The following is a 12717-nucleotide window of genomic DNA, read 5'->3' as shown; positions in this document are numbered from 1 at the left end:
ACTGGGCTTCCTGCCGTTTATGGTGTGCTGAGTGAGTAGATGGTGCCAAACAAGACTTGAAGGCTCCTGAGCAGAAGAATTTAGAAATGATGGCATTGGAAGGGAAATTCTGCCCCAACATACATGTCACTGCTTATATTTGTTATGGCTTTGGGCTTTTTAAGTAGCAAGATACACCAGTGTGGGTTTCAGCTCTGGCTCTGTAAAGGCCAGCATTTCATCCAGACCCTCAAGCAACTAAAGGCGGACAACAGAATAAAACCACACTTGCCTAAACCAGGCCACAGACTTGACAACAAATCTTCCCCTATCCAAAGAACATGCATAGCTAGTATTTTGAGAGGTATCTCTCCAGCGTCTGTGGCGTCATGCAAAATAGTAATTTTGGAAAAATTACCCAGATAGGATCCTGAGAAGTGCGGATTAGAATGGATAACTGAGCTGCTGGGCTTTCCCCTTTGTAAGATAAAATATTGGGTTGGCAGTAGCATCAGCACCATCACTGACGAAGGAGCCACAGTACAAAATACATGACCTTAAACTAGTTTTGTATTCGTTTCTGTGACACGTTTGTCTAAAAATGAAAATTAAGGTCTTAAAACTGCCTAACTAAAGCAAAGCTCTCTTGAAAAGAATGAAACATCTCACAGAGTAAGACAGCCGGTCAGACAAATGAGAAACCATAGAAATAAAACTACATTTACTACTTTTTATGCCGATTTTTTTGTCAGACAATGAAGCTACAAATTTCTGTGGCAACTGTTCTGGAACAAGTGAAAGACACAAATCTCTTTACCACAGGCTACATCTTTACTAAGACAAAAAACATAGTCAGTTGTTAGAAGATTATCAAACCAAAAAAGAATCACAGTAAATGTTTTGTTATGCACCCTCACATCAGTTCCTCTACTGAAAGAGGATTAGGCTCTAAGTGTTTACTTCAGTTGTTTTGGGTTAGGGCTTTTTTGGCATAGGGACATTCCAGTAAAGCTGGTATTCATTCTGCCACCCAGCAGGCGCCTGAGCTAAGCTAGGCTTGAAATCGCCAAGCTTCAGCCTTCCTGAGGGGTCATGAGAACTACCCCGTATGAGCGTTGGGGAGTAGATTGCTGGTCCAAATGGAGCTGGGAAGAGATCAGCTTTCACTTTTCTTGCTTTTCAGTTCTGTGTTGATTTGTTCTCTCCAGCACAAGCGAAGGGGATGATTTTCCCCCATTTAGGCTTTTTCCATGAACCATAAAGCACCATTTATATATACAGATGATCTTCTGGATCGCCTTCCAAGAACAGGACAGCTCAGGACCCAAGAGAGGCAGGCAGGTTCTTTGCTGGTCTGCAAAGCAGCCTGGCCGTTTTGGCATCTAGCTCCTGCCATTTCCTGGTGATAATTCTGTGTTTTATGTTGTTTTATAAAGGGAGTGGGGGTGGGGAAGAATATAGGCATAACGTGTTCTGCATAGTTTAGTATAGCAGTATTTCCTTTCTAGTTTCCAAGCTTGTCACTGAAAGTACTGGCTGCTTTTAATCTAACATAACATTGGCTTCCTGTGTATTATCTCTCTAACTTACGTTTTGCTCTTCTGTCTCCCATGGTACTTCTACTGACAAGAGAGACAGTAAAAGCTGGAACACCGCATTTCAGCCTCAGAATCATTTTTATCTTCTCAGCAGAGGTTTCAAAATAGAAATAGTTGCCTCTATATCTAGCCATCTTTCAGCTCTCGCATGCTCTTGTCGTTTTCAAAGAGCTCTTTGTGATTAAAAATAGCTTGATTAGCTGATAAATATTAGCAGAGGGGAGCACTGCCCTCAAACATCCTGGCTGTTAATGAGCTCTCTGTTTGCAGATATTGTCACTCACAGACTTCAGCCAAAAGGAAGTCCGTGGTTAATGGCAGCTAAAAAAGCTTCAAGATGCCAACAAACTAGGACAGTATTTTTATTTTGAAGTTGTGTTGTCATCCGATGTTTGAACATGTGCAATACCACGTTTCCCATATGAGACCAGTCTTGGTAGCTCACATCTCAGAAGGAACATTTTGAGAATAGCAGGATGGAGAAGCTGTTGACTCCAGCTGAGGTGGCCAGCACAGAAGGGGTTTTTCACAGTGGAGTTTCCCCCAAAGCAGAACAGAGATTGAGGGCCTGCAAAACATCAAAAATATCACAGAAGTTTTGAACGACTCGGCAGAAATTTAGAGGATCTGAAGAAAGTGGAAAGTCAGACAAAAAGGGAGGAGGCTTCTGACCCAGGGGCTGGCAAGCTGCCGGGTGGAAGGGGCTTCAGATGCAAAGCCACATGAAGAAGGTGGTAATTTAGCTCTCTGCACGTACATTCAGTGTCACTCCTCAGTACCTGCAAGAAAGACGAAATGAGGCAGGAGAACTGTGACATTCACAGCTGTCTTGGTCTGTGTAGTCCTTCTGCTAGTCAAACTGGCACAAGTCCAGACCTCTGAGTTTCTCTGTGGGTTGATTTGAGAGAAGCCAGGTGTACAGATTCAGGTTGTGGTTAATATAATCAAGTAGACACCATGCAAATCATACCATCCAACAGCCCCCTCCAAAAAAGCCGGGGCAGTAGGAAGGCGCGAGCCCCCTCAGTGCCCCTGCAGGCTGAGGGGAGCTGGCAGTTGAGTTTGGGGACAAGTAGCATGTGTGGAGTTGGAAGGGAGGGGGTGTGTTGCTCCCTTCTCTCTGCTGAATTTCTCCAGTCATTCTTAACTAAGAACTGGTAAAGTTGTAGTTAGGCACGCTGCTGCTCTCCGCTGCCTGACGTGAGAGCTGGGCACAGAGCGTGGGCTGGGGAAGTGGTTGGATGAAGCCAGATCCAGCACTGGCAGCCTGCTTTTGGGCTGAGGGATTCTTGATGGCACAGTCTGGCATGGCTGAACCGACTGCAGCAGCCTGATGGGGTACCCATCCAGGAAAGTTCTTCTGTACCCAAGGGAAACATACACATTTCATTTCCACTTCTGATTTTTTTTTAAATGAATCTATTACTAATATATGACATAGTGTCAGAGTAGGGATTGTCTGTGGTTTTCCAAGATGTGGCTTTTCCAAGAATGTGAGATCTGGGTATTGAAATGGGAAAAAAAATAAAAATTGAAAGCAGGTGTTTGTTTTGTTTGGGTTTTTTTATTTTTTAAATTTAAAACATGGTCTTTTTTATGACATCAGTGATCTTGTGAGCTCCTCTAACTTCCTCTACGAAAGGAAGATAATGCCGTTACTGAAGGTGATAGAAAACGCTACTAGGAAATGCAGCAAGAAAACGCAGGAGGTGAAAGGCAGAGCAAAGCGAGTTTATGTATTTGTTGAGGTACAAGAGAAAGTGTAACAGTGGAAATTCAGGTGAATCGGTAGCAATGAAAGAAGAAAACATCTATTCCACGATCCAACTCAATGCTAATGTAACTTGAGTCTTTCTAAGTTATCCCAAGGATGACTCTAACCTGAAGTCTTTTAGCCTTTCCCCTGCGTAGTGTGCTCTGTTATCCCATTAGCAGTGAGACAGCCATCTCACAACCCAGAAACGGGCTTACGCGACACTAACAGCCAGCACCTCCATCGAGCCTCCTGCTGCCCGGCAATTTACAGTAGCTGCCAAAGAAAAATTACTCCAATGGTAATGTGTTTGGGGTCTCACAGCTTCGAGTACAAGTGCCTCAACACTAAAATGCCTGGGAAATAATTGTTTTTAATGGCAGAAACTATGAATCTTTTTCTGTTTTCTGTCATTGTCACAGATTTACTCTTGCTGCGCTAGAGATGCTGATTAAGAACAACAGCAAGCGTTTGCAACTCAACAAGTTAAGCCATTGTGTCAGTATAATTAGGGAACTAAATCTTTCATAGCTCAGTCAGGCGAAGAAATGAACTAGAAAATTTGAGACCTATTTTTAACTGGGGATTATTTTTTTCCCCAGAAATACCCTCTGACAGCAATTGTAGCAAAATACTTACAGCTCTGCTGTGCCTTCATAAGGCGGCAACACTTTCATGCACAGAATATAGTTTTGGGACTGAGAATCTGTATGCCTTTTTATTCATTTCAGTCTTATGTGCAAATCTGTACTGGCATGTGCAAATGAAAATGCTGAGGGCTCAAGCACTGCACCTACTTTATAAATTCGTCCCATCACTTTTTCTAAAGATAATTTTGTAAATTGGGAGTTTCTGATGCAAATGATTTCCAGGACACATTACTGTGCCTGTATGGGAGAAAGACAAATGCCAGAACGTATAACTCATTTGAAATTTATTCTTGTGTATGGTTGTGCCTGATGATCTGACTTTGAAGAGGAAATTGTTAGCCGGCAAGAAGGTAGCAATTCTGGGAAACTTCTGGGTTCCTGGAACCTCTGGGAACCAGTTTAGCTCCCTGGCTGTCATTACTGGTTATTAACGAGAACGTCTTCCCTCAGTATGCTACACTGTTAATTGGGGTTTCCCAACTTGACTGGTAGTCAGCAGTCTGTAAATGCCTTTTTCAGTTGTCTAATTAGAGTCCAACAGATTTAAAAATTGGTGGTAGCCTCTTGCTTTGGGCCTTCACTACAAGCTTTACAAAAACGGGCCAAAGGGATCATAGTTTGTAGGGAAATCCGAGTTACTCTTTTTCACAGTAGTTTGGTTTTACTGACTTCAGGGGTTTGGATGATGCCTAGGGATTGCTCGGTGCTGTCCCTCTTCCCCTGGGGAACCCTGACGGTTATTCTGCAAGGAAGTCAAACAGATCAGTTTGCTTAAATATTTTGTCCAGGATCTAGGATGCCCTGTGTCTGTTTATTTGGTTAATTTATCTTTATCCTGTTGGGAGTCCTAAAAAAAAATAATTTCTCTTTAAAAGGCTCCTGTGAAAGCAGTTAAAGTAATTCAAATTACTTGTATTTGTGTTAGGTGACCTGTTTTCCTTCTCCATATGGCCCAAATAAGAGCTCCCTGTGATCCGAGTTCCAGCCCTACATGTTCCAGGATGGAGTTTTACTGCTTCAACCACAATTTCTTCTGCCCCATAGCATGTTCAAATAGAAAGCATTTAACGTCTTTTTTGATTTAATTAGCGATGCCTCCAGCTGACCTGTGATGAAGGTAAAACTGGCATCAACACCAAGCTGTGTGGCTTTGCTGAGTGCTGTCTGTCTCAATTTATGCTGCCACTGAATGAGAACATAGGGAAGAAAATTAAAAGAGTTTGATATGTTTAATAGATGATAGTGACATATCTCAAGTTTTCAAATTATGGATGTTCTTAAGTCATCAGTACTCTCATCAGCAATCAGTCGCTAAGTTTTCAGCTTCTCAGCTGAAAAAATACACAGGTTTCCACTGTAATCCAGAACATCTGAAACAGTATTTACAGGAAATTAAAAGTGTGAAAAGATTTTAAAATTCAGTATAGGTTTATTTATTTCAGTTTGGGAAAAACCCAGACCAAATAAAACAGCACACGGCTAATATTTCAGTTCCAATTAATTTGCCTATCGAACTAGACTGCTGCTTTCTATTACCATTTTAAAACGCATGATTTTGCAGTTCAGGAATGAAAAAGAATTAATTTTCTCAGTCTCCCTTTGAATAACATAGCTTTTATAACAGACTAAAGGGTATTTTCTGTCTGTGCCTTGTAGTTTTCCTACTCATACTAACTCTGCTCTTCACAATATCGCTTTCTGCGTCAGCCTGCATCAGTACAGAAGCAACATCCTTGGAAAGAGACTCTGGATGTGGCTGCAAGAATCATAAGCTTGTCAACACAAAACATTTATAGTTTCAGTTTGGTAGAGTGGTGTACTCATGTTACCTGTGTTACCTATTGATAGAAATGTGATTTATTATGGTTTTCGACGTAGAAATCTGTATGTAGAGGTTGAAATGCAATAAAATTAAGTCAAGAAAGGATGACACCAAAACTACACTACATAATATAATACTAAGTTGCAATAAACCCAGGTAAAGCATAAATGAAATTAAAGTCAGGTCTTGATTTTATTTTATTTTTTTTAACTATGCTATTCTCAGTACAGTGAGTTCAATATCAGAATGATTCTGTTAATACCAAGATTACCTTTTCTTATATAAACTCTTAAAAAATGACTTTGTGTTTGATCCAGAAGTCTAAACTAGGACTGGAGAATTTTACTGAATAAATATAAAATGTAGCTGAACAGAAAAACAGAACTATTCTTTTTTGAATCACAAACTCAAGCAGTTACAGAGCTCCCTTTAATTTTTGTTATGATGATGGGATTATTCCTATTATTCTCACATTACTCTCACAGAACCTTTATAATACAAACATTAGCAAAATAGTTTCAGTAGGACTCCTAACAACCCTTAATTAATCAAGAGCACACAACAGTCTCAAATCTCTATGTTATTTTAGGTGCACAGAATAGTTCAGAGACTATTGAAATACTTAGGATCGTGTTAAATCTGGGGAAAATTTTCTCACATACACTCACCTATCATTGGCCTTACTGACAGCTTTTTTTCTCTCCCCCGAGCCCTACAGCCTTCAGCTCTAAAAATCACTCTGTGCAGTTCAGGACCTCCCTGCAGCTCTGACTGGAGCGCTGCTGGTGGCCTCTTGCGCTTCTGTACTCTGAACCTCTGGTGGCCCACACCATTGCCTGTCCAGGCATCCTGGACAAACTTACAATGGTTAGTTGGACTAATGCTTGCTGGATTTACGCAGGGTGACTGTGGGAGCCCAGCGGATCTGCATATTTGCAGCAAATTTGACATGTCTAAAAGACGCTGAGACACGGTGGCCTTACTGCTAGTCTCTTTGGCTGTGTCTTTGTGGCTGCTAAGGTTGACTGGGCTGCATATAGCTGTGTGCCTCTTACACGTGGCACGCACAAAGCTGTCACTTCCCTTGCCACAACATTAAAAAAAAAAGAGAAAGAACATAGGGATGGATGTCCCTTTGGCAATAATAGTAAGAGAGTGAAAATAAAAGGTGGGAAACGCCAGGGGCTCACCTACTCTGGTTCCCCAGAGCTCAGGACTCTGGAAGGGCAGAGCCTGGCACTGCAGGCAAGGAGCTCATCACATAAAATGATGTTTTCTCACTGCTTCAACGGGAACTGAGGAACATCTGGGAGACAGCTGTTGATATTGGGCTGTTTTCTTTTCACATGCTTTTGTGTTTTGGAGAGTCTGGAAAGTCAGTCTTTCCTCAAATATCAGACATCTCCGATTCACTTGATTCTTTTTTTAGGCATTTGGCACACTCCAACCAAGATTTACAAATCAGTTAGGTATGGGACTCATGGCCACTTGAATTTGAAGTAGGTCACTAAAAATGCAGGTATTTCTAAACAAGCTACTGAAAAAGTGCTCACCATTTTCCACATTGCAGACCCTGCTGTTCTGATGTTTTTCTCCAGAAAAAGAGTATGACATGTACAAAGCCAGGTTTTTATATTCTCCAATATAATGGTCTTAAAAACATGATGCCACTGTTTTAGTGGAAGACACTACAAAAATTGCTATTAGGAAAAAAACCTCTAACACAACAAAGCCAGCTGCTCAAACATCAATTAAGTGGAAAATTACAATAAAGAACTAATGATTAATTTAACCATCTCTGCTATTCCTTAGTATTACCTAAAACCATTTGACTATCCTTGCTCTTGCTAACATAGCAGGTGGGATAACTTTCCTGTTTAGAACTGGCTCAACAATCACCTGACTCATTTCTGAAATCTCGGTAGAGGAAAATTGCATGAAATCTTACCAAACGGAAACCATTTGACATATAAACATATTTCTAGGCCAGCTTTTCTCTTCTCATGTAAGCCTGTGCCTCAGCAGCTGCAGGTGATGTAACATCACCCTGCTGTGGGACTCAGTAGCTCACACTGCTTTTGTAGCTGGTGCAGGCTGTCACTGGGATTTTGTACCTGACGTGGTACAAGTCTGACTTGGCTGCGTAGCTTGTAAGCCCACAGAGGGGTTTGAGGGAGTTACGCTGGTCATTTAAAAGAATTACTAAATTAAAATCCCACTGCTCAGGTTGAAAACTCCCCTGTGCCAGTAGCTTTCTAATTTGTTCAGGCACTTTGGCAGAAAACACCTGGTGGAAGTAGCTGGCATAAATGAGGGAAGGTATCACAGCAGACTGCAAAACATCACCTGGTACAGCAGGGTGATATTTTTTGCATGTTTCAAAATACATGAATATGCCAGTGTGTCTCATTGTTATTCTGATATGCCCCTATGTGTAAGTCAGTTTCAGTTATTAAATGCAAATGATGCTACTGATGTTCTGGTTATTTAGGTGCTGAAGACTGTGTGGTGACATTCCAGGCACCTGAGCATGGTCTCAGTTTGTGCCTAATATTCTTTGTCTCCAGTGCTATACACAGTGTATGTAACGTTGCAAGTATATAGTAGCTTCATCCTGCAAAATGCTGAACGCTGTCATTTCTCTGTTTCTGCTGAAAGTGAAACGTGTTCCTGCTGCACTGGAAAAACTCAGTTTATATCCTGTTGGATTGAGCCTTATATTAATCTGCTACAGTTACTTTTAAGTGCAGTAGTGTAGTCATACAGCTATGCAGCCTGACAAAAAAATAAAAACACGTTCCATTTAAGAAAATAAAGGTTGGGAACACCAGCTTTGTTAATTAATTTAAGTACATTGTGAGGAACATTTAGGATTTAAATGTCCTAATATAAAGTGCTAATTCAAAGGATGACAGCCACATAGAAGACAGTGTGTTGTTACAGATAAGGCATTGTAGCAGGATTCAGGCTATCTGGATGCCGTTGCTTTTTCTTTTATACTGAATTACTGCACGGCCTCGGACCAGCCATTTCCCATGTCTGAGCCTCTCAGCATTTGCTTGTCTGTGTTGATCTTGACTGGGAATACTACTGTAATAAATAAAATAAGGACAAATATGTAGCTCTTTGCAAGAATCGAAAACAGTATTATCATTAAAAGGACACAACGTATATATCCATGTTTCAGGATAAATTGAAAATTCAGTGCTCCTCTAGCCACACCATCTGTTGAGACCTACAGGCAGAGCTTGACTGGTGTATCTAGAGATAAAACAATCCGCAGCACAAGGGAATAAAAGTATCTCTGCAGCAGACAGATTAAGCTGCTTTTTTTCGCATTCTAATCTGTTAATCATGCACAGGGCTTAAGTATAGCTCAAGGCAGACCAGACAACGAATGATTTAATTTTGCGCTATTTATTGAACTGGATTTAATTTGAAGATACACTGTTATCCGCTGCTCAGCAGTTCTTCAAAAAATTAATGTTCATAATGAGATTTCTGCCATGAATCAGTGATTGTGTGTTCAAAATGGGTCACAGCCCACAAAGGTGGGCTTTTCCAGGCTCCTGCGATGGCAGCTGCGTTTACGACAGTCACGCAGGCTAACCTTTGCAGAATTCACTTGAGGGTCAAATTTGGGGGCACTCCATTTAAAGTACTCACCATCAGGGTTTTTGTTTGTTTAAAAAATAAGTGATGGGGGTCAGTAGCTTAAAGCAACTTCAGCCAGCACAGAAAGAGGAGAATACAAATTAAAAGAGGGAGTCATGTTTGGAGGTGAGGGGATGGAGCAGTAAATTTGAGCTCAGCCAAGAGGATGGAAGCTGGTGGCCCTGCTGGCCCAGGAGAGAGTCCACAGCAGTTCCTGGGGAGCAGGGGGCAGGCCCCACCTTCAGGAGCTGGGATGCTGAGAATGCATAAATGTGGTCTGGCACCCACGATGCACGTAATTGCTGGCAGCATCATAGCAAGTCCCAACAGGAGAGGAACAACCAAACATGGAAATATGCTTTGGGACAAGATGGAAAACCAGCTAAATAATGGTCACTACAAAAGCATGCTGGAAAGAGGTTTCTTTTGACTTCATTTTTTTTGCTTTTATAGTTTCTGGAAGGCTGTGGGCTCCTTCTGCAATGCTTTTACCGACAAAGCCTTTCTTGATTCCCCCCGCCGTGTGTGTGTGTATGAGTGATTTTAGACTGCACCAAACACCGCAAGATTCCCTGCCCTGGCCTGGAGATGCTGTGGTTTTTCAGGGTACAGTCAGATATTCCAGAGGCATTGCAAGGTATGGGACGGTGTATTTTGAAGTGATTGGTGTCTGCACCACGTCCTTGCTGATGCTGTGTACAGGAATGCATGCTTCTGAGACTTACTGCTGGTTCCCATCGGCCATGCTGTGACATCTGCTGCTGTTCCTTAACTCACCTCATGCATGGGACCTGGAAGTGCTGACCGGCAGCAAAGCCTGTGTGCTCCTTGCGGGCAGTAGTTGTTGGCTGCTGTGAACATTTATGTTGGCTAGGAGCATGAGGAAATACTTTTGTAAGGAACTAAGAAATTAAATGAGACTAACTGAGAATATTCAAGTAAATAGGTCTGTTAGAACACCTACTCCCTTGCCACATAAGCTGACTTGTTTAATTTAGCACAAAGATACAGATATTACCTTCCATGATTACCTTCTTTAAAACTGCTTAGTGGAGAATCAGATGCCTCACAAACTCAATATATCAGGAAAGCAATAAAAAGATTGAATATAAAATTGCCAATGCCAACCTAATGCATCCATATTTCTCTCTCTGCCTGTTTTGGAGTGAGACATAGTACTTTCAATAGTCACCAAGGATTTTGACATTTTGTTTTTCCTTCTTCTTTCCTCAGTTGTCTCTTAGCCACATTCCTGGCTTGGTTAACAAAATGTATTTGCATAAGAAATGTACATTTTTGGGATGTGAATTGGAAAGGAATGTCAACCACCAGAGGGAAAACTGTTGTGGAGATGAATGCATACCTCACCTTGCAGCCCAGAGAGGGCTGCAGCTCTTGAGTACAGTAGGTGGGTTTGGTGGGGTGGGGGAACAAGGCAAAAATTTCTTTATTCATTGTCACTGTATCCTAAATATTTTCCTTGCATTTACTGATAAAATTCTCAGGGATGAAGGTGCTGGAAAGGGAAAGCAGTGTAGATTAGTTCCTTCTTCTGAGCAGCTGCTAGTCCAAGACAGCTGCCATGGATGTCCGTCTGTCCAAGCTGTTTGCTGGTACTTAGCAGTGTTTTGGACACATAAGAAAGGTTACTTCTGATTTTTTTTCAAGTTCATTAGAAGTATGGAGGGTATTTTAAGGTGGTTTATTTGGTGGGAACTATGGCCATCGTAGGTCAAGGTGCTCCTGGACAGCCTGGCCAACTGCACTGAAACACAAACTTAAAGATTACTGAGAAACAAATCCTACGATGATTACAAAGGGTATGACATTCCCTCTGTAAAGCAATTAACCTATGGGCAGTTAGATGCTGTATCTGACAGCAGTCACAGAGGAGCACTTTCTTTTCCTCACACCTCCATACTTCTTCACACCCTATCAGCCCACTTTAATCTCTGACTCATAAACAGCTCGGAGATGACTACACTTACTCCTCTGAGTTGATGTATTTCCAGAAATTAGTGGCAGAATGAGACTTTCAGGCAAATAAGGTGACCTTTTCCAAGTTAGTTGCTTCTTTGGCCATCACTGTCTCTTCAGAAACATGCCATTTTGGTGGCAGTCCTCCAACTTTCCCTTTTCCTATGGCAGCTGCACATCTATTCCCTCCAGCCCAAGGCACTTTATATTTCTCAGCAGCTTGGACATCAGTTCAGCCTCTGTTGGTCTGGTCACAAAGGGATAAAATATTGACTATTTAGTAATTGGCTAACTCTCATCATGTAAAAAATCATTTATTCAGTTCCCAAGAGCCACAGTTTCAGTCTCTCTCTTCTTGAAAATGACCAATGGCACACAGATCAATTTTAACAAAATTAAGGTTGTCTCTAATAGCACCGACCCTTCAGTAAGTCTCTTTGCTTTCTTGACAACCTCTTGATAAGCTTATGCATGTACTATCTTGTCGAAGCTTCCATTTCTTTACCCAGATGAGTAAATGGAGTGACAGTATCACTGACCCCTCATGGCTCTTGCTCATGACATGGCTGTGGAAGACTGGACTTGCAGCTAGTTTGGGTACATGCCTTGGGGGGCAGCTGCCTTTGGCTGCTCCAGTTTTACATGTCAGCACTTTGCCTAGGCTTTATATAATCCCAGGATGGTTGAAGCTGGAAGGGACCTCTGGAGGTCCTCTGGTCCAACATCCACTTCATCTTCTAACTTGGTTTTATACATCTGTGTTGTGTATCTATATATCTATGTTTATACATCTACATTTACAGCTGAGCCGATCACCCTGTCCACTCTCTACAGTCAATGGAGAGAAGCTGGCAATTTCAAGGTGCAGTTTGTTTCATCTAGTACGAACACCAGGTTTCAAGTGGGATGAGTCACGCCCAGAAACATCTGTTGCTCTCCACTGACTACCAAGAAAGCCCAATGCCAAAGCAGATGTCTGCACTGGGACTGTTGAATCTGAGCAGACTTAGCCTCCTCTCTCATCATTGTATTCAGCTTCTAAAGCCTTCTGACACAGCTTTGTGGTCTTCCAGCCGCTGTTGAACTTGAAAATTTCACCCATGAGGGCTGGGTTGAATCTGCATTGTCCTGTCTGAATTAGTTCACATTTTATAAGTGTTTTGAAATTCCAACTAAGTGATGAAGGCAGACTTTTCCAATGCATCTTCACATCCAGTGTTCGCTTACTAAGAGTCCTTGAAGAAATCAGAAGGGCCTCTGCATGTTGTCCATACAGGTCAAGCA

Source organism: Falco cherrug, chromosome 2, assembly GCF_023634085.1.
Source record: "Falco cherrug isolate bFalChe1 chromosome 2, bFalChe1.pri, whole genome shotgun sequence".
In the NCBI taxonomy this organism is placed as follows: domain Eukaryota; kingdom Metazoa; phylum Chordata; class Aves; order Falconiformes; family Falconidae; genus Falco; species Falco cherrug.
The sequence above is the reverse complement of the archived record's forward strand: the minus strand, read 5'-3'. Positions refer to the sequence as shown.